Genomic DNA, 27801 nt, shown 5'->3' on the forward strand with positions numbered 1-27801 from the left:
GGAGAGACCAAATAAACATACTGTACTGCATACTAATGCAGAGAGGAGAGACCAAATAAACATACTGTACTGCATACTAATGCAGAGAGGGAGAAACCAAATAAACATACTGTACTGCATACTAATGCAGAGAGGGAGAGACCAAATAAACATACTGTACTGCATACTAATGCAGAGAGGAGAGACCAAATAAACATACTGTACTGCATACTAATGCAGAGAGGGAGAGACCAAATAAACATACTGTACTGCATACTAATGCAGAGAGGGAGAGACCAAATAAACATACTGTACTGCATACTAATGCAGAGAGGAGAGACCAAATAAACATACTGTACTGCATACTAATGCAGAGAGGGAGAGACCAAATAAACATACTGTACTGCATACTAATGCAGAGAGGGAGAGACCAAATAAACATACTAATGCAGAGAGGGAAGACCAAATAAACATACTGTACTGCATACTAATGCATAGAGGGAGAGACCAAATAAACATACTGTACTGCATACTAATGCAGAGAGGGAGAGACCAAATAAACATACTGTACTGCATACTAATGCAGAGAGGGAGAGACCAAATAAACATACTGTACTGCATACTAATGCAGAGAGGGAGAGACCTAATAAACATACTGTACTGCATACTAATGCAGAGAGGGAGAGACCTAATAAACATACTGTACTGCATACTAATGCAGAGAGGGAGAGACCAAATAAACATACTGTACTGCATACTAATGCAGAGGGAGAGACCAAATAAACATACTGTACTGCATACTAATGCAGAGAGGGAGAGACCAAATAAACATACTGTACTGCATACTAATGCAGAGAGGGAGAGACCAAATAAACATACTGTACTGCATACTAATGCATAGAGGGAGAGACCAAATAAACATACTGTACTGCATACTAATGCAGAGAGGGAGAGACCTAATAAACATACTGTACTGCATACTAATGCAGAGAGGGAGAGACCAAATAAACATACTGTACTGCATACTAATGCAGAGGGAGAGACCAAATAAACATACTGTACTGCATACTAATGCAGAGAGGGAGAGACCAAATAAACCTACTGTAGTACTGCATACTAATGCAGAGGGAGAGACCAAATAAACATACTGTAGTACTGCATACTAATGCAGAGACGGAGAGACCAAATAAACATACTGTACTGCATACTAATGCAGAGAGGGAGAGAGAGAGAGAGATGCAAAAAAAACACACACACAGAGACACACACAAAAACACAGAGAGAGAGAGACACACAGACACACACATTCTCTCACACACACGCAGACACACACACGTGTGCATGCATGGTCAGTTCAATCTCTAGCAGACACATTTGGCTTTAGTGAGAAGAACACCATAAAACAGCCAACCCATCTCCTGTTGTCTGACAGTACCTGTTGTCTGGTCATACCTTGTCACAACTCTGTCCGCAAGTCAGCATATTCATCTCACTAACTCTCTCTTAGCTCACATTCTCCATTCCATCTCTCCGCCTCTCCCCTTCCCTCTCTGCTTCACTCCTCTCCGCTCCACTCCTCTCCCCTTGCCTCTCCGCTCCACTCCTCTTCCCTTCGATCTCCGCTCCACTCCTCTCCCCTTCCCTCTCCGCTCCACTCCTCCCCCCTTCCCTCTCCGCTCCACTCCACTCCCCTTCCCTCTCCGCTCCACGCCTCTTCCCATGCCTCTCCGCTCCACGCCTCCCCTCTCCACTCCTCTCCCCTTGCCTCTCCGCTCCACGCCTCTCCCCTTCCCTCTCTGCTTCACTCCTCTCCTCTCCACTCCTCTCCCCTTCCCTCTCCGCATACGCATCTCCCTTCCTCTCTGCTTCAGCTCCATCTCCATTCCACTCCTCTCCCCTTCCCTCTCCGCTCCACTCCTCTCCCCTTCCATCTCCGCTCCAAGCCTCTCCCCTTCCCTCTCCGCTCCTCTCCTCTCCACTCCTCTCCCCTTGCCTCCCCTCTCCACGCCTCTCCCCTTCCCTCTCTGCTTCACTCCTCCCCCCCCTCCCTCTCCCCTTGCCTCTCCGCTCCACGCCTCCCCTCTCCACTCCTCTCCCCTTGCCTCTCCGCTCCACGCCTCCCTCTCCACTCCTCTCCCCTTCCTCTCCGCTCCAAGCCTCTCCCCTTCCCTCTCTGCTTCACTCCTCTCCTCTCCACTCCTCTCCCCTTGCCTCCCCTCTCCACGCCTCTCCTCTCCACGCCTCTCCCCTTCCATCTCCGCTCCACTCCTCTCCCCTTCCATCTCCGCTCCAAGCCTCTCCCCTTCCCTCTCCGCTCCACGCCTCTCCCCTTCCCTCTCTGCTTCACTCCTCTCCTCTCCACTCCTCTCCCCTTGCCTCCCCTCCCCGCCTCTCCCTCCACCACCTCCCCCCTTCCCCTCTCCCCTTGCCTCTCCGCTCCTCCCCTCTCCACTCCTCTCCCCTTGCCTCTCTGCTCCACGCCTCTCCCCTTCCCTCTCTGCTTCACTCCTCTCCCTTCCATCCCTCCCTCTCCGCTCCACTCCTCTCCCCTTCCATCTCCGCTCCAAGCCTCTCCCCTTCCCTCTCCGCTCCACGCCTCTCCCCTTCCCTCTCCGCTCCACTCCTCTCCCCTTCCATCTCCGCTCCAAGCCTCTCCCCTTCCCTCCCCCGCTCCACGCCTCTCCCCTCCCGCTCCGCTCCCACTCCTCTCCCCTTCCCTCTCCGCTCCACGCCTCTCCCCTTCCCTCTCCGCTCCTCTCCCCTTCCCTCTCCGCTCCACGCCTCTCCCCTTCCCTCTCTGCTTCACTCCTCTCCCCTTCCCTCTCCGCTCCCCTTCCATTCCCTCCCGCTCCACTCCTCTCCCCTTCCCTCTCCTTCTCCACGCCTCTCCCCTTCCCTCTCCGCTCCACTCCTCTCCCCTTCCCTCTCCGCTCCACGCCTCTCCCCTTCCCTCTCCGCTCCACTCCTCTCCCCTTCCCTCTCCGCTCCACTCCTCTCCCCTTCCCTCTCTGCTTCACTCCTCTCCCCTTCCCTCTCCGCTCCACGCCTCTCCCCTTCCATCTCCGCTCCACTCCTCTCCCCTTCCATCTCCGCTCCACGCCTCTCCCCTTCCCTCTCCGCTCCACTCCTCTCCCCTTCCCTCTCCGCTCCAAGCCTCTCCCCTTCCCTCTCCGCTCCACGCCTCCCCTCTCCACTCCTCTCCCCTTCCCTCTCCGCTCCACGCCTCTCCCCTTCCATCGCCTCCCCGCCACTCCCCTCCCCTCCCGCTCCACTCCTCTCCCCTTCCCTCTCCGCTCCTCCCCTTCCCTCCCCTCCTCCCTCTCCGCTCCACGCCTCTCCCCCATCCCACTCCTTTCCCCTTCCCTCTCCGCTCCCACGCCTCTCCCCTTCCCTCTCTGCTTCCCCTCTCCCCTTCCCTCTCCTCTCCCTCCCCCTCTCCCTCCCTCCTCACCTCTCCTCTCCTCTCCCTCTCCCTTCCTCCTCTCCCCTCCCTCCTCTCCCCTTCCCTCTCCGCTCCAAGCCTCTCCCCTTCCCTCTCCTGCCTTCCACTCCTCCTCCCCTTGCCTCTCCGCTCCACTCCTCTCCCCTTCCCTCTCCGCTCCAAGCCTCTCCCCTTCCCTCTCTGCCTCTCCGCTCCACTCCCCTCTCCCTCCTCTCCTCTCCACTCCTCTCCCCTTCCCTCTCCGCTCCACGCCTCTCCCCTTCCCTCTCTGCTTCACTCCTCTCCCATTCCCTCTCCGCTCCAAGCCTCTCCCCTTCCCTCTCCGCTCCTAGCCTCTCCCCTTCCCTCTCCGCTCCGCTCCACTCCTCTCCCCTTCCCTCTCCGCTCCTAGCCTCTCCCCTTCCCTCTCCGCTCCGCTCCACTCCTCTCCCCTTCCCTCTCCGCTCCAAGCCTCTCCCCTTCCCTCTCTGCTTCACTCCTCTCCCCTTCCCTCTCCGCTCCGCTCCACTCCTCTCCCCTTCCCTCTCTGCTCCAAGCCTCTCCCCTTGCCTCTCCGCTCCACACCTCTCCCCTTCCCTCTCTGCTTCACTCCTCTCCTCTCCTGTCCCCTTGCCTCTCCACTCCTCTCCCCTTGCCTCTGTGCTTCACTCCTCTCCTCTCCACTCCTCTCCCCTTGCCTCTCCGCTCCACGCCTCTCCCCTTGCCTCTCCGCTCCACGCCTCTCCCCTTGCCTCTCCGCTCCACGCCTCTCCCCTTCCCTCTCCGCTCCTCTCCTCTCCTCTCCTCTCACTTCCCTCTCTGCTTCACTCCTCTCCTCTCCTCTCCCCTTGCCTCTCCACTCCTCTCCCCTTGCCTCTCCACTCCTCTCCCCTTGCCTCTCCGCTCCACTCCTCTCCCCTTGCCTCTCCGCTCCACTCCTCTCCCCTTGCCTCTCTGCTCCACTCCTCTCCCCTTGCCTCTCCGCTCCACTCCTCTCCCCTTGCCTCTCCGCTCCATGCCTCTCCCCTTCCCTCTCTGCTTCACTCCTCTCCTCTCCTCTCCTCTGTCATGACTTGCACTGTTGGCTGAGGATCATAAGCGGCAGATTCCCCCCTCCCGCAGAGGGAAGAGGGGTGAAAAGAGGGGTGAAGTTGGTTGTATTACGGCAATCGTAAATACCTGCAGAGGAAACTTTACCTCCCACTCTTTTAGAAATGGAAGTTAAATCCCTTTGTTACCACAGAGAGAGAGACGTTGCAGTACGGTAACATCAAAAGGTTGAATAATGAAACAATATGTCTATATTCCAAACAGTTGGAGTGGTCCGAGGGTACTTAAAGAGCAATCCTGTGGAATTTGTTAATAATTTGTGATATAACTAAAAACAGTATAACAACATAAGTGTATCTCTGAATGGATATATTTCCCAGTTGTCAGGCTCACATCCAAATGTTGGGGAACTTAAATGATTAAATATGAAACTATATGTGAAAAGTTTAAATGTGACATTAGCCTTCTAAACGAGAGAATTGTTTTTCATATAAAGTCTTAACTAGTCAGTGACCACACCCACGTGAGCACAGACATTACGTCGGTGTCATGGATCACCCCTTTTCCCAGAGCGCATAAAACCTCCTTCTGACAAAATGTACATTAGACCAGACAGGGTGAAGCGGTGGCTACATGGCTGAGAAATGGTTTCAAACTAAGAGTCAAGAAAAAGTAAGGACGGGAGTCCCCTCATTGAAATGGCTACCACTCTATAGACGTGCAGTTCCATATGTTACAAATGGTTAAGAAATCTGCCAAACTAAAGACTGCACATTCACAGTCTGTAGCTGTATATGTAGAATAGTCTAGGACAACGCGACCGAAGACAAGAGGAGAACATTTCCCTATCGAACCACCGTTGGTACGTCTGACGTATCCATTATAACGTACATTTCCAGAACAAAGGGAACAAGCTACGACTACAAAGGACATGGCGACCTCTGGTGGACAACCAGAGACTTACACAACCAGAGACTTTGTCGACTGACTCTCCAGAAAATGGACCGGCGATTTCAACAGAGAGACAACAAAGGCATAGAATCGTAAATATGTATATTGCAATTCTTGTGCAATGTATTAGCATTTCCATGAGCATAGTTATCCGCTGTATGTATGATAGTGAAGTCCTTTGTTTTTTCTCCCACACTTTCAGAATGAGACTCATAGAAGGCGACAATTAATTAATGACTTATTGATGACTGAAATGTGAGAGATATAAATATCTTTAAAAGTTCATTTGGAAAACGGTAACTCGTTATACAAACTTTTTCCATGGTGCCCCAAGATTGCTAATGAGTTCATTGTTACAGGATAAATTTAATCATCGTAATAATAAACACAGTTCATCAATTTGATAAAGCAATAATTATCACATTAAAAGATAGCCAAGACACGACACCCCTTCCCTCTCTTCTCCACTCCTCTCCTCTCCCCTTCCCTCTCTGCTCTTCTCCCCTTCCGTCTCTGCTCCGCTCCTCTTCCCTTCCCTCTCTGCTCTTCTCCCCTTCCCTCTCTGCTCCGCCCTCTCCTCTCCCCTTCCCTCTCTGCTCCTCTCCCATTCCCTCTCTGCTCTTCTCCCCATCCCTCTCTGCTCAGCTCCTCTCCCCTTCCTTTACTGCTCTTCTCCCCTTCCCGCTCCGCTCCTCTCCTCTCCCCTTCTCTGTCTGCTTTTCTCCCCTTCCCTCTCTGCTCTTCTCCCTATTCCCTCTCTGCTCTTCTCCCCTTCCCTCTCAGCTCTGCTCCTCTCCCCTTCCCTTACTGCTCTTCTCCCCTTCCCGCTCCGCTCCTCTCCTCTCCCCTTCCCTGTCTGCTTTTCTCCCCTTCCCTCTCTGCTCTTCTCCCCTTCCCTCTCTGCTCCGCTCCTCTCCTCTCCCCTTCCCTTCCCTCTCTGCTCTTCTCCCCTTCCCTCTCTGCTCTTCTCCCCTTCCCTCTCTGCTCCGCTCCTCTCCTCTCCCCTTCCCTCTCTGCTCTTCTTCCCTCTCTGCTCTTCTCCAATCCCCTCTCTGTTCCACTCCTCTCCTCTCCCCTTCCCTCTCTGCTCTTCTCCCCTTCTGCTCCGCTCCTCTCCTCTCCCCTTCCCTGTCTAATCCTCTCCTCACCCATTCCCTCTCTGCTCTTCTCCTCTCCCCTTCCCTCTCTGCTCTGCTCCGCTCCTCTCCCCTTCCCTATCTGCTCCTCTCCTCTCCTCCCTTCAGGAGTGATTTGTTCTGTCATGTCTCTCTCAGACAGAAAGCCGTGCTGTTTCATAAAGATGGATTTCTTCCTGGCTCCAGGTATAATGAATCCACACTAGCATTAGGGCCCGTGTCGCTAATGGAAGCTATTAGCGTTAGCTTCTAGCATTAGTTGAGCGTTTGCGATTGATGTTAATTGTACCTGTTAGCAATAAAATGTTAGCATTTGGCTTCGACGTCAGTGAGGCATAAGCCACAGCATGTCCCAACTTGAAGACACTCAGAGCTTACACCTGCTCGCTCCAGGGATGTACCAGTTCATCGCACCCTTAATATTAGTTGTTATCCCACCTTCTCTCTAGGCCTGATGGATGCCTTCAAATTCTCATCTATTGTTCTCCACTGTTTCTACATGACTATATTACATCAATATCTGTTCTCCACTGTTTCTACATGACTATATTACATCAATATCTGGTGCCATATTCTCATCTCTTTGAAGCCTTTTCTTGATGCGGTAATCCCCACCCCTCCCTGGGTCCCATGCTTCGACTTGTGTCCATGTAGATCTTGGGGATTAGGATTAGACCATATGAAAGGAGGAGTGTGTATTGTGTTTTATCAGTCAAATAGGCTTCCCATCGAAACAATTGGTAAATATTATTCTGACATTTTATGACGTATTTGTTTGTTTTGGTCTTCGGCAAGGGTTTTTCCGGCTGTTCGTACACAAATGTTTTCTTAAGGCAAGTCGAAGTTGGCAGCCAAAGTCTATGCTCCTTCGTTGGTGATCGGTCAACATTCAATGAGAGATTAATTGTTTTCATGCACATGTTTTCCGCTTGAGAAATACTGCCCCAAACATATTAGCTAGATGTAAAAAATTAATAACAGATTTCTTGAGTTATTTTAGATTATGTTATTTTAGATTATTTTTTTAGATTTATTTTAGATTATTTTGAGAAAGTGTATACTGGCTACAGTGTCTCAAGATGGACAAACAGTACAATTTCTTTTTTTCTTTTTTTTAAATAGCGAAGGTCTTTTAAAAGAGTATGTGAGCACACTCGCCTAGACAAGTTCAGCTAGGCATCAGTTTTCTTTGCATGTTACACTAATGATAAAGGTGAAGTGTTTCGTTATCAAATTAAAGACGTGGGAATCAATTCAGGAAAACACTACTCTTCTTCACACAGCGATGATGAATGTATCTGAGAGTAAAATAATCCATCTATGGTCCAGTACATTGAGATAAGGCCAGACGCTGGGGCTTTCTGACTGGGTTTAGACGTATTCCTGGGTGAAGCTGTGACAGACTGCCATCTAAAACAGGGGAGGAGCCAAGAGAGAAAAATGACAAAAGAGTATTTGACTATTAAAGAGTCCTGAGAGACACAAGAAGGGAAAAGAAAGGTAGGAGTCTACTGGCACGGTGCCCATACTACATCTGACCATGTCTTACCCAAGTCTGTCCTGATTAGATAAACCCCGAAGCCCAGCACAACCCAGGATCACTCGGGACTAGAGACAAGGGAGTCTGGAGTCTGGGGAGTCTGTTGACTGTGACTCTATAGGGCTTTCTGGATCGAGCCAGGGGACACATCGGACAAGCTAATGAGAAGACTAATAATGTGTGTGTGTGTGTGTGTGTGTGTGTGTGTGTGTGTGTGTGTGTGTGTGTGTGTGTGTGTGTGTGTGCGTGCACGCGTGTGAGAGAAAGAGAAAAATAAATAAATAAATAATAGTTATAATTCTACAAGTTCTGTGAACCCTCTCCATCCTAGTTACAGTGTGAGTTCTGTGAACCCTCTCCATTCTAGTGGCAGTGTGAGTTCTGTGAACCCTCTCCATCCTAGTTACAGTGTGAGTTCTGTGAACCCTCTCCATCCTAGTTACAGTGTGAGTTCTGTGAACCCTCTCCATTCTAGTTACAGTGCGAGTTCTGTGAACCCTCTCCATTCTAGTGACAGTGTGAGTTCTGTGAACCCTCTCCATCATAGTGACAGTGTGAGTTCTGTGAACCCTCTCCATCATAGTGACAGTGTGAGTTCTGTGAACCCTCTCCATTCTAGTGACAGTGTGAGTTCTGTGAACCCTCTCCATCCTTCCTATGTGATGACCAACGCTGATCTAACTACAATACGTCTTCCACATCAAAGGGATGGGTCTAATCCACAGCATCAGAGATGTGCAAATCCAACCCCCATTTTGAACATATCTGCTGGAGTCAGGGCCTTTGGCAGGATTATACTGAGCTCTAAACCTCAGCGCCTGCTGACGTGACATGATGTGGCTTTGAAATCCTCCTCAGAAACGGCACAGCATAAATTGCTACAGTCATTAAACTGCAACAGTGATTAAACTGCAACAGTGATTAAACTGCTACAGTCATTACACTGCTACAATCATTAAACTGCTACAGTCATTAAACTGCGACAGTCATTAAACTGCTACAGTCATTAAACTGCTCCAATCATTAAACTGCTACAGTTATTAAACTGCTACAGTCATTAAACTGCTACAGTCATTAATCTGCTACAGTCATTAAACTGCTACAGTCATTAAACTGCTACAGTCATTAAACTGCTACAGTCATTAATCTGCTACAGTCATTAAACTGCTACAGTCATTAAACTGCTACAGTCATTAAACTGCTACAGTCATTAATAAACTGCAACAGCCGGAGGGGGGCAACATCAACCTGCCCCCATTCTACCACAATGTGACTATTCACTGTGGGCTTATTCACTGTGTACTTATTCACTATGCAAATAAGCTTAGGGTTAAGAAGGCTGGGGAAATCAAAGAGTGTTTGTACGAGCCCTCGCCACCCAGAAAATCAGAGGGAGCAGGCTTGTCAACGCCTCCCTATTTCCTAACGCACTCCCCTCCCTGAAGCAGAATCAGATACACAGCCAACAGACATACAGATGAAAGAGATAGAAAGACAGTCTGCTGCAGTCTTCACTGAGAACAGTCTTCTACACACCCCTTCATTTACTTACCCACACACACACACACACACACACACACACACACACACACACACACACACACACACACACACACACACACACACACACACACACACACACACACACACACACACACACACACACACTACTCTCCTCTCCTCGACTCATCTTCTTCCTCTGCACTGTCTGAAAATATATGAAAACTGCATGTAATGCTTATCAATCTAATGATCGTTGAAATTGAATAATATAATATTAGTTTCATACCAGTGCAGATGAAGGAGGGGAGACAAGGATACACTTTTGAAATGCATCCTAGGTAGTATCTTACTATATTTTACAGGTGGATATACTGAGACTAGACTGTTGTGTAAGAATGAGAGGAAGGTGAGAGATGAACACACACACTTTCTGTGTGCAGCCCGCTTCGCACTTGGCAGGTCCCCTGATACACCACCTGTTCTGTTGCCGCACACCACATCTCTTTCTCACTCTCTCTCTCTCTCACACACACACACACACACACACACACACACACACACACACACACACACACACACACACACACACACACACACACACACACACACACACACACACACACACACACACACACACACACACACACAGAGAGAGAGAGAGCCTGCAGTCTGTTCCAGAATGAATAACACACACAGCACATGGGAGGAGCAGACAAAAGACGTGGATATAGACATACAGTAAACAAAGACACACACACACAGAGTGCATTGAGAGGGTCTAATTTCTCTCAGTAGGATGTATGGGGGAGTGGGGCTTAACCCTCTAGAGTCTAAGCCCTGTCTAAGGCGGGGGGTGGTGGGGGGGTTACTAAGCTAACATATGGAATTGTTTTATGGAGGTAATTTAGCCATTTTATTTCTAATTTTAAGACCCCTTAATAATTAAAACATTTGATGAAACATTGTATTTTGCTAGCCCATAGAATCACATTGAATAACATATTTACTACATGGAACAACATATAGTTATTCCATGTATCTTAAGGAGGTTTGTTCAAAAAATCTTAAGGAAGTTTGTTCTGAAGTTTCTGTCCTATATCTGAGAGATATAAGAAAGATCAGGAAACAATTGTATTTATTTTCTACATGTATTTAGGCCTGAAACTTTCTCCATATACAGTACCAGTTTAAAGTTTAAACACACCTACTCATTCCAGGGTTTTTCTTTATTTGTACTATTTTCTACATTGTAGAATAATAGTGAAGACATCAAAACTATGAAATAACACACATGGAATCATGTACTAACCAAACAAGTGTTAAACAAATCAAAATATATTTTATATTTGAGATTCTTCAAAATAGCCACCCTTTGCCTTGAAAACAGCTTTGCACACTCTTGGCATTATCTCAACCAGCTTCATGAGGTAATCACCTACAATGCATTTCAATTAACAGGTGTGCCTTGTTAAAAGTGCATTTTGGGAATTTCTTCCCTCCTTAATGCGTTTGAGACAATCAGTAGTGTTGTGACAAGGTATGGGGGTATAGAGAAGATAGTCCTATTTGGTAAAATACCAAGTCCATACTATGGCCAGAACAGCTCAAATAAGCAAAGAGAAACAACAGTCTATCTATAAGACATGAAGGTCAGTCAATCAGGAAATTGTGCAGTCGCAAAAAACATCCAGCGCTATGATTGAACTTTGCCATAACAAATAGGTTTAATATTTATTGAATCAAGATATTTCAGCTTTTCCCTTTTAATTAATTTGTAAAAACTTAGAAAAACATAATTCCACTTTGACATTATGGGGTATTCTGGGTAGGCCAGTGATAAAAAAATTCTCAATTTATTCTATTTTAAATTCAGGCTGTAACAACAAAATGTAGGGAAGAAGTCAAGTGGTGTAAAATACTTAGTGAAGGCGCTGTATCTACCTCAATTACCTCATACCCCTGCACATCGACTTGGTACTGCTACCCCACGTACATAGCAAAGTGATCATTACTCTGTGTATTACCCTACTCCTGTTATTATTTTTCTATTATTTCTCTGCATTGTTGGGAAGGGCCTGTAAGCAAGAATGTCACTGTTAGTCTACACCTATTATTTACCAAGCATGTGACAAATATAATTTCATTGGTTTGGATGATCACGCCCTTCATCCCTCCCTCTATCTCGCTTCCTTTATCCCTCCCGTGGGGAAACCTTCCTTCTATCCTTATTCTTTCTTCATCTACCTCTTTATCTCTTCCCCCACAGGGGATATCTTCCCCATCTCTCATTTTTCTCTTTGCTCCTCACACACCCTCCCCCATCCCCACTGTCCAGACACCTTCCCCATCTCTTCACCTCTCCTTCTCTTTCCCTCTCTCTCTCTTCCCTGTCTCTTTTGTCCTTCCTTCCTCTCCCAAGATGGAGGGTTTGCCCAGCGTCACTTACTTAAAGGGTTGCTATGGTAACACCTGGGGGGGCTTCAGGTGAAGGATGAGGCTTAACCAACCCTTTAATCCCTACCGCCTGCTCGGAATTCATCAGAGCAATTAGACTCACACTTAATACACACACACACACACAACACACACACAAAGATGTACAGATCTAGGAAGACATAAGTAGAATGCAGATTAATTAATTACATTACATTAAGAGATATACCTTGACTCAGACACACACACTCTAATGACATTAGATAGGAGGGGTGCTGACTGATAAGGACAGTAACTGTGAAGTTCACTGGACAGCTCCACTCAGGCAGATGCCTGCTGGTGTGGATAACACATGCACAACAGTGGCAGTTGGTGCCATTTAAGATTAGGGAGGACCTTATTTCTATTACAATATTAGATGAATGTCATTTATATTCCATTCACCCAGTTCAATGTAACAGTGATAGGTTTAGGCTACTACATGATACTCAAATGTTCCCTATAAACGTCATGAGGTTGCTACAACGTAGGTGAGAAGACAGACCGTTACACATGCACAGACAGTGCCACATTCAATACCTCCTAGCACACTCTTGCCTGCATCTAGCTGATCTCGGATGTAATCAGTAGTCCAACAGTTGCAAAAAACATTTCTCAGATCTCAACCCCATAGAAAATCTTTGGAGGGAGTTGAAAGTCTGTGTTGTCCAACAACAGCCCCAAAACATCACTGCTCTAGAGGAGATCTGCATGGAGGAATAGGCCAAAATACCAGCAACATTGTGTGAAAAACTTATGAACACTTACAGAAAACGTTTGACCTCTGTCCTTGCCAACAAAGGGTATATAACAAAGTATTGAGATAAATAAGTATTTGGTCAATAAAAAAGTTTTCCACCATAATTTGCAAATAAATTCATAAAAAAAATCCTACAATTTGATTTTCTGGATTTATTTTTCTCATTTTGTCTGTCATAGTTGAAGTGAACCTATGATGAAAATTACGGGCCTCTTTTTAAGTGGGAGAACTTGCACAATTGGTGGCTGACTAAATACTTTTTTGCCCCACTGTATATATATATACATGTTGTTTGAACACTGCTGTGGGGATTTGCTTCCATTCAGCCACAAGAGAATTAGTGAGGTCGGGCACTGATGTTGGCCTGGTTTACAGGCGGAGTTCCAATTCATCCCAAAGGTGTTGGATGGGGTTGAGGTCAGGGCTCTGTGCAGGGCAGTCAAATTCTTCCACACCGATCTTGACAAACAATTTCTGTATGGACCTCGCTTTGAGCACAGGGGTGAAATAGGGATGGGCCTTCCCCAAACTGTTGACACAAAGTTGGAAGCACAGAATTGTCTAGAATGTCATTGTATTCTGTAGCGTTAAGATTTCCCTTCACTGGAACTAAAGCACCTAGCCCGAAACATGAAAAACGGCCCCAGACCATTATTCACCCTCCACTAAACTTACAGTTGGCACTATGCATTCGGACATTTAAAGTTCTTTTGGCATCCGGCAAACCCAGATTAGTCCGTCAGACTGACAAATTGTGAATCGTGATTCATCACTTCAGAGAACGTGTTTCCACTGCTCCAGAGTCCAATGACGGGGAGCTGTACACCACTCCATTCAACGCTTGGCATTGTGCATGGTGATCTTAGGCTTGTGTCCGACTGCTCGGCCATGGAAACCCATTTCATGAAGTTCCTGACGAACAGTTCTTGTGCTGACGTTGCTTCCAGAGGCAGTCTCGGAATTGAGTGTTGCTATGTGCTTCAGCACTCGGCGGACCCATTCTGTGAGTTTGTGTGGCCTACCACTTCATGACTGAACCGTTATTGCTCCTAGACGTTTCCACATCACAATAACAGCACTTACAGTTGACCTGGGAAGCTCTAGCAGGGCAGAAATGTGATGAACTGACTTGTTGGAAAGATGGCATCCTATGATGGTGCCACATTGAAAGTCACTGACCTCTTCAGTACGGGACATTCTACTGCCAATGTTTGTCTATGGAGATTGCCTGGTTGTGTGGTCAATTTTATACACCTGTAAGCAATGGGTGTGGCTGAAACAGCCGTATCTACTAATTTGAGGGGGTGTCCACATACTTTGTATATACAATAATGTATATCCCACATCCCTCCAAACACATATACCACAACCTCTCAAACACATATACCACAACCTCTCAAACACATATACCACATCCTCTCAAACACATATACCACAACCTCTCAAACACATATACCACAACCTCTCAAACACATATACCACAACCTCTCAAACACATATACCACATCCTCTCAAACACATATACCAAAACCTCTCAAACACATATACCACAAACTCTCAAACACAAATACCACAACCTCTCAAACACATATACCACAACCTCTCAAACACAAATACCACAACCTCGCATACACAAATACCACAACCTCGCAAACACATATACCACAACCTCGCAAACATATATACCACAACCTCGCAAACACATATACCACAACCTCGCAAACACATATACCACAACCTCTCAAACACATATACCACAACCTCTCAAACACATATACCACAACCTCTCAAACACATATACTACAACCTCTCAAACACATATACTACAACCTCTCAAACACATACAAAGTCAGAAGTTCACAAACACTTAGGTTGGAGTCATTAAAACTTGTTTTGCAACCACTCCACAAATGTCTTGTTAACAAACTATAGTTTTGGCAAGTCGGTTAGGACATCTACTTTGTGCATGACACAAGTAATATTTCCAACAATTGTTTACAGACAGATTATTTAACTTATAATTCACTGTATCACAATTCCAGTGGGTCAGAAGTTTACATACACTAAGTTGACTGTGCCTTTAAACAGCTTGGAAAATTCCAGAAAATTATGTCATGGCTTTAGAAGCTTCTGCTGAGGCTAATTTACATCATTTGAGTCAATTGGAGGTGTACCTGTGGATGAACTTCAAGGCCGACCATAAAACTCATGGGAAAATCAAAATTAATCAGCCAAGACCTCAGAAAATAAATTGTAGACCTCCACAGGTCTGGTTCATCCTTGGGAGCAATTTCCAAATGCCTGAAGGTACAACGTTCATCTGTACAAACAATAGTATGCAAGTATAAACACCATGGGACCAGGCAGCCGTCATAACGCTCAGGAAGGAGACGCGTTCTGTCTCCTAGAGATGAACGTACTTTGGTGCGAAAAGTGAAAATCAATCCCAGAACAACAGCAAAGGACCCTGTGAAGATGCTGGAGGAAACAGGTACAAAAGTATCTATATCCACAGTAAAACGAGTCCTATATCGACATAACCTGAAAGGCCGCTCAGCACGGAAGAAGCCACTGCTCCAAAAACGCCATAAAAAAGCCAGACTATGGTTTGCAACTGCACATGGGGACAAAGATCGTATTTTTGGAGAAATGTCCTCTGGTCTGATGAAACAAAAATAGAACTGTTTGGCCATAAAGACCATTGTTATGTTTGGAGGAAAACGGGGGAGGCTTGCAAGCCGAAGAACACCATCCCAACAGTGAAGCAAAGGGGTGGCAGCATCATGTTGTGGGGGTGCTTTGCTGAAGGAGGGACTAGTGCACATCACAAAATAGATGGCATCATGAGGAAAAACGATATGGATATATATTGAAGCAACATCTCAAGACATCAGTCAGGAAGTTAAAGCTTGTTCGCAAATGGGACTTCCACATGGACAACGACCCCAAGCATACTTCCAATGTTGTGGCAAAATGGCTTAAGGACAACAAAGTCAAGGTATTGGAGTGGCCATCACAAAGCCCTGAACTCAATCCCATAGAGAATTTGTCGGCAGAACTAAAAAGCATGTGCGAGCAAGGAGGCCTACAAACCTGACTCAGTTACACCAGCTCTGTCAGAAGGAATGGGCCAAAATTCACCCAACTTATTGTGGGAAGCTTGTGGAAGGCTACCCAAAGCGTTTGACCCAAGTTAAACAATTTAAAGGCAATGCTACCAAATACGAATTGAGTGTATGTGAACTTCTGACCCACTGGGAATGTGATGAAAGAAATAAAAGCTGAAATAAATCATTCTCTCTACTATTATTCTGACATTTCACATTCTTAAAATACAGTGGTGAAACTAACTGACCTAAAACTGGGAATATTTACCAGGATTATATGTCAGGAATTGTGAAAAACAGACTTGTATTTGGCTAAGGTGTATGTGAATTTCCGACTTCAACTGTATACCACATCCCTCTCAAACATATATACCACATCCCTCTCAAACACATATCCCACATCCCTCTCAAACACATATCCCACAACCTCTCAAACACATATACCACATCCCTCTCAAACACATATACCACATCCCTCTCAAACACATATCCCACAACCTCTCAAACACATATCCCACAACCTCTCAAAAACATATACCACATTGCTCAAACACAGAGAGAGAGAGAAAGAAAGAGAGGGGGGGAGAGAGGGTGAGGTAGCTGGCATTGTAGTTCTGCAGCAGTGCTATGCAGAGAAACATAGTATTCACTCCACCCTGCTCAGTATTCTACAGAAACACTACAAGCACGCAGTATGTGTGCGTGTGTGCGTGTGTGTATGTGCACTGATACGTGCTTAAATTTCTGATCACACCCTCTGCCAGTCTCCTTAGCTCACTCTCCAAATCGGGTGCAGAAAGCAAGCACTGCGGCAATAACCCCACTCCCTGCTTAAACACACACACACACACCCACTCATACTCACAGTTCAGAACAACCATAACAAACAACATCTTGCAGTCATCATATGGAAACAACACTTGGTCAACCAATAGGAATGCAGGATAACAGTTATATTTATCTACAAACCAATCAACACACAGCAAACAGCACACAGTAGGAGAGAAGGGAAAGAAACATTGAGGAGAGAGAGAGAGAGAGAGAGAGCAAGAGAGCAAGAGAGAAAGATAGATACAGTTGAAGTCAGAAGTTTACATACACCTTAGTTAGATACATTTAAACTCAGTTTTTCACAATTCCTGACATTGAATCCTAGTAAAAATTAGGATCACCACTTTATTTTCAGAATATATAGTAGAGAGAATGATTTATTATTTCAGCTTTTATTTCTTTCATCACATTCCCAGTAGGTCAGAAGTTCACATACACTCAATTCGTATTTGGTAGCATTGCCTTTAAATTATTTAACTTGGGTCAAACATTTTGTGTAGCCTTCCACAAGCTTCCCACAATAAGTTGGGTGAATTTTGGCCCATTCCTCCTGACAGAGCTGGTGTAACTGAGTCAGGTTTGTAGGCCTCCTTGCTCGCACATGCTTTTTCAGTTCTGCCAACACATTTTCTATGGGATTAGGGTCAGGGCTTTGTGATAGCCACTCCAATAAATTGACTTTGTTGTCCTTAAGCCATTTTGGAAGTATGCTTGGGGTCATTGTCCATGTGGAAGACCCATTTGCGAACAAGCTTTAATTTCCTGACTGATGTCTTGAGATGTTGCTTCAATATATCCACATAATTGTCCGCCTCATGATGCCATCTATTTTGTGAAGTGCACTAGTCCCTCCTGCAGCAAAGCACCCAACAACATGATGCTGCCACCCCTGTGCTTTATGGTTGGGATGGGGTTCTTTGGCTTACAAGCGTCCCCCTGTTTCCTCCAAACATAATGATGGTCTTTATGGCCAAACAGTTGTATTTTTGTTTCATCAGACCAGAGGACATTTCTCCAAAAAGTACAATCTTTGTCCCCATGTGCAGTTGCAAACCATAGTCTGGCTTTTTTCTGGTGGTTTTGAAGCAGTGGCTTCTTCCGTGCTGAGCGGCCTTTCAGGTTATGTCGATACAGGACTCGTTTTACTGTGGATATAGATACTTTGTACCTGTTTCCTCCATCATCTTCACAAGGTCCTTTGCTGTTGTTCTGGGATTGATTTGCACTTTTCGCACCAAAGTACCTTTTAATTTATTTTTTATTTTTTTATTTCACCTTTATTTAACCAGGTAGGCTAGTTGAGAACAAGCTCTCATTTACAACTGCGACCTGGCCAAGATAAAGCATAGCAGTGTGAACAGACAACACAGAGTTACACATGGAGTAAACAATTAACAAGTCAAAAACACAGTAGAAAAAAAAGAGAGTCTATATACATTGTGTGCAAAAGGCATGAGGAGGTAGGCGAATAATTACAATTTTGCAGATTAACACTGGAGTGATAAATGATCAGATGGTCATGTACAGGTTGAGATATTGGTGTGCAAAAGAGCAGAAAAGTAAATAAATATGGGGATGAGATAGGTAAAATTGGGTGGGCTATTTACCGATAGACTATGTACAGCTGCAGCGATCGGTTAGCTGCTCAGATAGCAGATGTTTGAAGTTGGTGAGGGAGATAAAAGTCTTTTGTTCCATTTGTTCCAGTCACAGGCAGCAGAGAACTGGAACGAAAGGCGGCCAAATGAGGTGTTGGCTTTAGGGATGATCAGTGAGATACACCTGCTGGAGCGCGTTGCTACGGGTGGGGGTTGCGATCATGACCAGTGAACTGAGATAAGGCGGAGCTTTACCTAGCATGGACTTGTAGATGACCTGGAGCCAGTGGGTCTGGCGACGAATATGTAGCGAGGGCCAGCCGACTAGAGCGTACAGGTCGCAGTGGTGGATGGTATAAGGTGCTTTAGTAACAAAACGGATGGCACTGTGATAAACTGCATCCAGTTTGCTGAATAGAGTGTTGGAAGCTATTTTGTAGATGACATCGCCGAAGTCGAGGATCGGTAGGATAGTCAGTTTTATTAAGGTAAGTTTTGCGGCGTGAGTGAAGGAGGCTTTGTTGCGGAATAGAAAGCCGACTCTAGATTTGATTTTGGATTGGAGATGTTTGATATGAGTCTGGAAGGAGAGTTTACAGTCTAGCCAGACACCTAGGTACTTATAGATGTCCACATATTCTAGGTCAGAACCATCCAGGGTGGTGATGCTAGTCGGGCGTGCGGGTGCTGGCAGCGAACGGTTGAAAAGCATGCATTTGGTTTTACTAGCGTTTAAGAGCAATTGGAGGCCACGGAAGGAGTGTTGTATGGCATTGAAGCTCGTTTGGAGGTTAGATAGCACAGTGTCTAAGGAGGGGCCGGAAGTATACAGAATGGTGTCGTCATCTCTAAGAGACAGAACGCTTCTCATTCCTGAGCGGTATGATGCTCCGTGGTCCCATGATGTTTATACTTGGGTACTTGTTTTTGTACAGATGAAAGTGGTATCTTCAGGATTTTGGAAATTGTCTACAATTCTTTTTCTGAGGTTTATGCTGATTTCTTTTGATTTTCCCATGATATCAAGCAAAGTTGGAAGGTAGGACTTGAACTACATCCACAGGTACACCTCCAATTGACTCAAATGATGTCAATTAGCCTCAGCAGAAGCTTCTAACGCAATGACATCATTTTTACACGTATAATCCATGATGGTGTAGCAGTCAGACGTCTTTGTCCTGTCGTGTCCCTTGTATATATCGTTTTTTACATATTTTTCTTCGCATATCTTTTAAAATATTTTGCTAAACCTCAACATCTAAATCTAAAGAATCTATATTTACTTCGGATCTGGAATCCCTCAACTGAAGCTAGCCAGCTAACTATCAGCTATCAGTCAGCAAACCATTGCCAGCGGTCATCAGCTAACCTTCAGCTCGAATAGCTCTCGCCAGTTCGAACAACATGACTCTAACCAGAGCATAACGGACCTATGATTTTTATTCCCGGATTCCCACCGCAAACTGAACATTTTCATCTGGATCTTCACAACTAGCTAACCGCAACCCCGGATGACTACTCCTGGCTCGAGTCTCCATCCACTTAGCTTGAAGCTAGCCCGGCCAGAGCTCCTGTGCTACCACCGAAGCATACTCCTGGGATATCCGGACCCCTTCTACAGCCGGTACGGGGCATGGAACCCCGCAGATCCCCTACGACTGGAATACTGACATAATCTGCCCGAGGACTCCAACAGGCCCCTCAGGCGCGACGCCCGCTGAAGGTCCATTATGCTAACCAGCTAGGCCTGCTAGCTACCTAGAGCTTATTGGAACCCTACTAATTCCACGACCGGTCTATCGACGTCACCGCATAAAGAGGCAAAAACAGACTTCAACCCATCGCGACGTCCCCCAAAGGCTAACTTTCTATCCCTTGCTATCTGCTTTCTTGCTAACCCGGCCTGCTAACTGCTAGCCTGCCCCGGTCTACTAACTGCTAGCTTGTTTAGCCCCGGTCTGCTAACTGATAACTTGTTTAGCCTCGGCCTACTAACTGTTAGCTTGTTAGCACAGGCCCGCTAACTGTCTGAATCGCCGTGTCCCCAGCCAGCCCAACCAACCCATATTTATTTTCAATCTCTTTTCTGATTTTTAATATGATTATACCTTCCGGTAACCTGCCTCACCCAATGTGATACGGAATCGCTATTATTTTTAATTTTAGAATACATTCAAGAACCTCCAGAAGCTAACCAGCTAATTAGCTACAAGCTGTTTACTCATTGTTAACCACTGCTAGCGGCTTTTACCTTCTGCACAGCCAGCCCTGTTTTTAGCCTGGATAATACTCGCATGTCTACCAGTATCGAACTGTCTCTCCACAACAACACCGGATTCCTGCCCTAATCCCTGGACCACTACTTCTGATCTTCACAGCTAGCTTGCACCCAGTACCGAAGCTATCCCTGAGGTCCACCTCCCGGCCTACTCAGCTGTTCACCCGAACCCCACTCATACACGGCTAGATTCCAATACTCAACCGGATCCTTGCTGTAAACTCTGGACCTTGGCTAACGCCACTGCCACGAAGCTAGCACCAGTTAGCCGTGAGCCAGGCACATCTCCCTGCTAGCAAACTAAATTCTACAATACCTCTTTCGCCATCTGGCTTGGATTCTCTGTCGACACGGCCCCCCGCCGCACCACCACGACTGGTCTGCCGACGAATATTCCATCCGCTGTGCCTTCAACCCACCTCCGTCTGAGCAGACCCCCCTACCACTCCCGAGCTACTAACTTTAAACGCCGTGTCGCCTGCGTGTAATAGTAGTGGCGGCTTCACTGTTCCATCTACTGCTACCCCCTGGACACTATGATCACTTGGCTACATAGCTGATGCCTGCTGGACTGTCCATTAGTCACGGTACTCCATTCTGTTTATTTATGTTTTATCTGTCGGCCCCAGCCGCGACCTCAGGCTCTGTGTGTAGTTAATCCGACCCTCTCTGCCTAGTCATCGCCATTTTACCTGCTGTTGTTGTGTTAGCTGACTAGCTGTTGTTGTCTCACCTGTTGTTTTAGCAAGCTCTCCCAATCAAGACTTGCGATTACTTTATGCCTTGCTGTATGTCTCTTTCAAATATCAATATGCCTTGTATACTGTTGTTCAGGTTAGTTATCATTGTTTAAGTTAACAATGGAACCCCTAGTTCCACTCCTCACACCTCTGATACCTCCTTTGTCCCACCGCCCACACATGCGGTGACCTCACCCATTATAACCAGCATGTCCAGAGATACAACCTCTCTTATCATCACCCAGTGCCTGGGCTTACCTCCACTGTACCCGCACCCCACCATACCCCTGTCTGCACATTATGCCCTGAATATATTCTACCACGCCCATAAATCTGCTCCTTTTATTCCTTGTCCCCAACGCCTTTAGCCGCACCCTCATCCTACTCCTCCTCTGTTCCTCGGGTGATGTGGAGGTAAACCCAGGACCTGCATGTCCCCAGGCACCCTTATTTGTTTACTTCTGTGATCGAAAAAGCCTTGGTTTCATGCACGTCAAAATCAGAAGCCTCCTCCCTAAGTTTGTTTTACTCACTGCTTTAGCACACTCTGCCAACCCTGATGTCCTTGCCGTGTCTGAATCCTGGCTTAGGAAGGCCACCAAAAATTCTGAGATTGCCATACCCAACTATAACACTTTCCGTCAAGATACAACTGCCAAAGGGGGAGGAGTTGCAATCTACTACAGAGATAGCCTGCAAAGTTCTGTCATGCTTTCCAGGTCTATGCCCAAACAGTTCGAACTTCTAATTTTAAAGATTAATCTCTCCAGAAATAAGTCTCTCACTGTTGCCGCCTGCTACCGATCCCCCTCAGCTCCCAGCTGTGCCCTGGACACCATGTGTGAATGGATTTCCCCACATCTATCTTCAGAGTTCGTTCTGTTAGGTGACCTAAACTGGGATATGCTTAACACCCCGGCAGTCCTACAATCTAAGATAGATGCCCTCAATCTCACACAAATCATCAAGGAACCCACCAGGTACAACCTTAAATCTGTAAACATGGGCACCCTAATTGACATTATCCTGACCAACTTGCCCTCCAAATACACCTCTGCTGTCTTCAATCAGGATCTCAGCGATCACTGCCTCATTGCCTGTATCCGCTACGGGTCCGCGGTCAAACGCCCAGCCCTTATCACTGTCAAATGCTCCCTAAAACACTTCTGCAAGCAGGCCTTTCTAATCGACCTGGCCCGTGTATCCTGGAAGGATATTGACCTCATCCCGTCAGTTGAGGATGCCTGGTCATTCTTTAAAAGTAACTTCCTCACCATCTTAGACAAGCATGCTCCATTCAAAAAATGCAGAACTAAGAACAGATATAGCCCTTGGTTCACTCCAGACCTGACTGCCCTCGACCAGCACAAAAACATCCTGTGGCGGACTGCAATAGCATCGAATAGTCCCCACGATATGCAACTGTTCAGGGAAGTCAGGAACCAATACACGCAGTCAGTCAGGAAAGCAAAGGCCAGCTTAATCAAGCAGAAATTTGCATCCTGTAGCTCTAACTCCAAAAGGTTCTGGGACACTGTAAAGTCCATGGAGAACAAGAGCACCTTCTCCCAGCTGCCCACTGCACTGAGGCTAGGTAACACGGTCACCACCAATAAATCCATGATAATCGAAAACTTCAACAAGCATTTCTCAACGGCTGGCCATGCCTTCCTCCTGACTATTCAACCTCGGCCAACAGCTCCCCCCCCCCACCCGCAGCTACTCGCCCACGCCTCCCCAGCTTCTCCTTTACCCAAATAGCAGATGTTCTGAAAGAGCTGCAAAACCTGGACCCATACAAATCAGCTGGGCTTGACAATCTGGACCCTCCGTTTCTGAAACTGTCCACCACCATTGTCGCAACCCCTATTACCAGCCTGTTCAACCTCTACTACATATCATCTGAGATCCCCAAGGATTGGAAAGCTGCCGCGGTCATCCCCCTCTTCAAAGGGGGAGACACCCTGGACCCAAACTGTTACAGACCTACAGTATATCCATCCTGCCCTGCCTATCTAAGGTCTTCGAAAACCAAGTCAACAAACAGATCACTGACCATCTCGAATCCCACCGTATCCCTCCGCTGTGCAATCCGGTTTCCGAGCCGGTCACGGGTGCACCTCAGCCACGCTCAAGGTACTAAACGATATCATAACCGCCATCGATAAAAGACAGTACTGTGCGGCTGTCTTCATCGACCTGGCCAACACTTTCGACTCTGTCAATCACCATATTCTTATCGGCAGACTCAGTAGCCTCGGTTTTTGTAATGACTACCTTGCCTGGTTCACCAACTACTTTGCAGACAGAGTTCAGTGTGTCAAATCGGAGGGCATGTTGTCCGGTCCTCTGGCAGTCTCTATGGGGTTACCACAGGGTTCAATTCTCGGACCGACTCTTTTCTCTGTTTATATCAATGATGTTGCTCTTGCTGCGGGTGATTCCCTGATCCACCTCTACGCAGACGATACCATTCTGTATACTTCTGGCCCTTCCTTGGACACTGTGCTATCTAACCTCTAAACAAGCTTCAATGCCATACAACACTCCTTCCGTGGCCTCCAACTGCTCTTAAATGCTAGTATAACCAAATGCACGCTTTTCAACCGTTCGCTGCCTGCACCCGCATGCCCGACTAGCATCACCACCCTGGATGGTTCCTACCTAGAATATGTGGACATCTATAAGTACCTAGGTGTCTGGCTAGACTGCAAACTCTCCTTCCAGATTCATATCAAACATCTCCAATCCAAAATCAAATCTAGTCGGCTTTCTATTTCGCAACAAAGCCTCCTTCACTCACGCCGCAAAACTTACCCTAGTAAAACTGACTATCCTACCGATCCTCGACTTCGGCGATGTCATCTACAAAATAGCTTCCAACACTCTACTCAGCAAACTGGATGCAGTTTATCACAGTGCCATCCGTTTTGTTACTAAAGCACCTTATATCACACACCACTGCGACCTGTATGCTCTAGTCGGCTGGCCCTCACTACATGTTCGTCGCCAGACTCACTGGCTCCAGGTCATCTATAAGTCTATGCTAGGTAAAGCGCTGCCTTATCTCAGTTCACTGGTCACAATGGCAACAGCCACCTGTAGCACACGCTCCAGCAGGTGTATCTCACTGATCATCCCTAAAGCCAAAACCTCATACTGCCACCTTTCCTTCCAGTTCTCTGCTGACTGCGACTGGAACAAATTGCAAAAATCACTGAAGTTTGAGACTTTTATCTCCCTCACCAACTCCAAACATCTGCTATCTGAGCAGCTAACCGATCACTGCAGGTGTACATAGTCTATCGGTATATAGCCCACCCAATTTACCTACCTCATCCCCATACTGTTTTTATTTTATTTACTTTTCTGCTCTTTTGCACACCAGTATCTCTACCTGCACATGTTCATCTGATCATTTATCACTCCAGTGTTAATCTGCTAAATTGTAATTATTCACTCCCATGGCCTATTTATTGCCTACCTCCACATGCCTTTTGCACTCAGTGTATATAGATTCTTTTTTTCTACTATGTTATTGACTTGTTTATTGTTTACTCCATGTGTAACTCTGTGTTGTTGTCTGTTCACACTGCTATGCTTTATCTTGGCCAGGTCGCAGTTGCAAATGAGAACTTGTTCTCAACTAGCCTACTTGGTTAAATAAAGGTGAAATAAAAATAATTGTTTTTATTTTAAATTCTGGAATTTCCCGAGCTGTTTAAACGCACAGTCAACTTAGTGTATGTAAACTTCTGACCCACTAGAATTGTGATACAATGAATTATAAGTGAAATCATCTGTCTGCAAACAATTGTTGGAAAGATTACTTGTGTCATGCACAAAGTCTATGTTCTGACCGACTTGCCAAAACTATAGTTTGTTAACAAGAAATTTGTGGAGTGGTTGAAAAACAATTTATAATGACTCCAACCAGAGTGTATGTAAACTTACGACTTCAATTTTAGATAGATATATAGGTAGGTAGGTAGGTAGGTAGGTAGGTAGGTAGGTAGGTAGGTAGGTAGGTAAGTTCGGTAGGTAGGTAGGTAGGTAGGTAGGTAGGTAGGTAGGTAGGTAGGTAGGTAGGTAGGTAGGTAGGTAGGTAGGTAGGTAGGTAGGTAAGGTAGGTAGGTAGGTAGGTGAGAGTGAAGGCAGAGCCAAACAGAAGAGAGGGACGTCAATCAAAATCATGGCTCTATTCTGGGCATCATTTCAGGCCACACGCTGGCAGAGGGCTAGGAATCACCCTCAGAACATAGCGTGACCTGCCAGGTGACAGGAAGACGTGTGTGTGTGTGTGTGATTACGTGTTTAACTATTCTTGTGGGGACCAGAATTCCCCACCAGAATAGTAAACAAATCTAAATTTGACCAATTGGGGACATTTTGTTAGTCCCCACAATGTTTTGGGGTTGGGGTTCAGGCTAGGGGAAGAGTACGGGTTAGGTTTAGGGTTACATAAAATAGGATTTTGAATGGGACTGAATTGTGTGTCCCCTCACGGTTAGCTGTACAAGTCTGTGTGTGAACAGTCTGTGTGCGTGAGCATATGTGTGTGTGTTTCCATCCACATGCATTCATAGAAAAGCAAATCCAGTTTAATGCTTTAATCGGAAGCACCTCAATTGCCAGCAACTGCCAGGGTCTCATAGACAAAACACACACACTACAATACCCTAACACTAAGACAGGCATTAAAGGGTCAGTCTAATTCCTCAGTCACTGTCAGGGTGTATTAATGCCAATGTTAATCAGACACCTGGAGCCTCACTCACACGCGCAAACACACACACACACACACACACACACACACACACACACACACACACACACACACACACACACACACACACTCACAGGAGGGATGTTAAACAGCTTGTTGAAGTCAATCACGCTTATCCTCTAAATCAAAGTCCACCTCATCCCCCCTACTTTGGCTCAGATTGGCCGTGCCTGGCTTGGTTTGGATTCGGATGGGCTAAGTCCTGCCATGAGGCATTTAACATACAGCATAGCACTGCTAAATGCCAACCATTAACATATCAACATGCTGGAGACTGGTGGGAATCAGTACTGTGTTGTTATGGGAGTGTTTAAGTATTTTGAATGTGTAAATGCATGTGCAGTGTGTGTGTATGTGTGAGTGAGTGTTTCTTGTGTGTGTGTGTGTGTGTGTGTGTGTGTGTGTTGTGTGTGTGTGTGTGTGTGTGTGTGTGTGTGTGTGTGTGTGTGTGTGTGTGTGTGTGTGTGTGTGTGTGTGTGTGTGTGTGTGTGTGTGTGTGTGTGTGTGTGTGTGTGTGTGTGTGTGTGAGCTAGCGTCCCTGACTGACAGACTATGCCCATCTGAAGTGGGGCTCCAAAACTGGGACCAACACCCTGGCAACTGGCGCCACCCCAAAACATCTGAGCCCCCAAACCTAGCCACAACCATAACTCAAGCTCCACCCAACCACTACTTCAACCACCAGCCAACCTCTGCCCTCTCTGACCCAACCCTCTCAACAATATGAGAGAGCATCGGTCTGTGTGCATGAATAAAAACACAGTCAATGACCATCAACATTAACACACAGTAATTGCACTGTATACTTAAAAGCAAATACACACAGCCACAGGAACACAGGAACAGTAATACAGACACTAGTACTACCTCTAACTTGCTTATTTACATAAAGTCAAGATATGTTGGAAATGCACTGGTGGTGCCTGCACACAGACACTATGAATCTGTGTCCCTTACCAGCCACCTGCTGAATTGATGTTTGCGGTGTCCCTCCTCCTTCCTCCTCTGTAGTCAGCCAGTCAATGAAGGTGTTAGACAGACAGGCTAGAACCGTGTACATCTATCCATTCATCCATCTAGGAGAGAGCATTGAGCAGCAGATGGTCCGTCAGTCCGGTTAGACATCAGGAGATGGGAGAGGAACGAGGAATAACACACTGTCTATCCCTCCACACCCTCACAGTACAGAGTAAAGACAGCTCTCTGTCAGCCAGAGAACCATAGAGAGAAAGAAACAGAGATACAGCTAGAGACAGTAGCCCCAGTAACTACAGGCTCTAGCGTGACTGAGCAGGGATACAGGACAATAATAGGCATCCTCTCCTCAGGAAAGGATGAATAAAGGAGGCACGGATAGAGGGAGGAGTTCAAGAGGAGGAGGGGAAGCGGCCAAGTGATACAATGGAGCATGCCCAGTTGAAAATCCAAAGGTATTTAAATGTCACATGACCCCATCCAGGCTGGCAGTAATTCTATATGCAGTGATGATGGGGAGATGGAGAGAGAGGGAGATGAAGAGAGAGCAAGGGAGGGGGAGAGAGAGGAAGGGGGAGAGTTCTCTTTGGATTGGTGGTGGGTGGCAACGACACAGCTGTTCAATTCCCCTTTCATTAGAGAGAGACATGCCTTTAATCTCCTCCTAGGCACCA

General features: G+C 46.3%; 1 protein-coding gene across 1 annotated transcript in view; it reads right to left on the bottom strand.

The window, feature by feature from the left end:
* LOC135541639 (pleckstrin homology domain-containing family A member 6-like) overlaps window positions 1–27434 on the bottom strand; it is a 243192-nt gene extending 215758 nt beyond the window's left edge. Inside the window, 1 exon segment of the mRNA XM_064967954.1 lies at window positions 27110–27434. The gene's annotated coding sequence lies outside the window, so the exon portion shown is untranslated.
* Between the last annotated feature and the right edge of the window lie 367 nt (window positions 27435–27801).

This window comes from Oncorhynchus masou, chromosome 6, assembly GCF_036934945.1.
Source record: "Oncorhynchus masou masou isolate Uvic2021 chromosome 6, UVic_Omas_1.1, whole genome shotgun sequence".
Classification (NCBI taxonomy): Eukaryota; Metazoa; Chordata; class Actinopteri; order Salmoniformes; family Salmonidae; genus Oncorhynchus; species Oncorhynchus masou.